The sequence below is a fragment of the Hevea brasiliensis genome, chromosome 13 (assembly GCF_030052815.1).
Source record: "Hevea brasiliensis isolate MT/VB/25A 57/8 chromosome 13, ASM3005281v1, whole genome shotgun sequence".
NCBI lineage: Eukaryota > Viridiplantae > Streptophyta > Magnoliopsida > Malpighiales > Euphorbiaceae > Hevea > Hevea brasiliensis.
In genome coordinates this window covers 70,616,017-70,618,013 of record NC_079505.1, presented here as the reverse complement: position 1 = coordinate 70,618,013, position 1,997 = coordinate 70,616,017, and positions in this window count along the sequence as shown.

The following is a 1,997-nucleotide window of genomic DNA, read 5'->3' as shown; positions in this document are numbered from 1 at the left end:
CGCCATTCGTCTTAAGGCCTCAAAGGCCCACTTGTTTCGATCTCTGAAGCTTTACGGCACAAACCGATTGATAAAAGTTCCTGGCCAGGCCCATGTCAATCCCTCCATCCGGGGTAACACGTAGTCATTCATCCATTGTCTAGGCATAGGCCTCATGACATGCTGCACACACTCTATCAATCTTTTATCAGTCAACTGTAATTCTATTCCTGCCTATCTGCAGGAATCCAGAAACCGATATGCATCGTCTGACACATCATAAGTACCAGGCACCAACTTCTTAAAATTTATGATCTGTTTGTAAGGTTCCCCTCTTGGTGCGGTGGATCTTGCTGTGGAGGGTGGACCATATCTTTGCGCCATCATGTCGATGGTTCTCTGCGAACCGGCTAGAGTAGGCGCCATGGGGTCTATGGGACCTGTGCCATGAAAGATCATTCTGAGCGTGGGTAGCTGCTCTTCTACTTGAGCAACTCTAGGCCTCCTACCCCGCCTCCTCGGGGCAGGCGCCTCATCCTGTGCCGACACCTCGTCAGGCACATATGGTTAGTGCGATGGCACTCTCACCTTCTATGCATTTTCCTGAAATTCAGCAGCATTAGCCCACAAAATTCAAAACTGCACATTGCACAGCTCTATAGACTCATATTTATACATAAAATATGGAGCAGAAACTAGAAGCAAAGATGACAATGCAAGACGAATGTGGACCCTATTTTTCCGCATGTGACTCCTATTAGACTTTTCCCAACACTTTAGACAACATTCCCTAGGAATCTGGAGCCTAAGCTCTGATACCACATTTGTCACGACCCAACCTATGGGCCGGACCAAGACTAGGACACAGGCCACCTAAAGCCCCGAGGCCCGTAGTAAGCCTTAACTATTCATTAACCCAACTCTAAGGCCCATTTGGGCCCAATATCAAGAAAACAAACGGACAGAGTCCGGCCATAAAATGGACTTTCCAACAGGGAGTTTTCGACTCACCCGACCTGTAAACACAATAAACAATCCATTGGGGAGCTCAGCTCACCCTCCACATACTCATCAACATAATAATAAATGGGAGCTCAGCTCCCTCATCCAACTCATCAAGCAGACTTAAAATATTAAGTTTCTGGTCCAACATGAATATAATATTACGGACCAATTTCAAATAATTCTGCTAACACATGCGGAAATTCTAGGAGTAATTAAAATTACACAATATTGATAAACAACTGCGAGATAAAAAGCGAGTTAACCCGAACAAAATATCCTCCTGTGGCTGTAAAAATTTTTGAACAGGAGTGGCGTTCGACTCAGAGTAAAATATCAATCTTAACTATAATCTCTATAACTATCTCAAACTAATGCAACTTTGTAGAGTGAAATGCAACATACACAACATTTTCACATCATAACATCAAAAGGTAATTTGGAGCACTCACACACCTGTAGTATCAATCATAACATATGGGTGATCCCTATAGCTCTCTTAAATCCAACCTGGTGCCAGCGAATTACTCAAGCTCGGACTTCCACTTAATAACCAAATCGAGGGTCCCAGCGAATTACTCAAGCCGTGACTACCCCTCGAAGGAACGGGTCCCAGCGAATTACTCAAGCCGTGACTACCCCGTCCTTTCCATAGTCCACACCACATCACACGCACGCCAACGCACGCACACTGCTCCAAATTACCACAACAACATCCATGGCACGTTAACAGTTAAGAATGCAACATAATTCGTGCCTAGAGTTTAACTAAATAAATATATGCATATAAGTGATGCATGGGCATGCTGAACATATAATAATATCGAAATTACAATTAAAATTAATATTTTACTCACAGACTTGACGACAAATTACTGTGGCGGCTGGGCGGAGGAAGAAGGCTGTCCCGTCTCACCTGACAATCATATTACATTTATTTAATACAATCTGACTCAATACAAATAAAGAAAAAGACCAATTACGTCCTAAGTCGTGCCGAAAATCCGGCAGAGTCT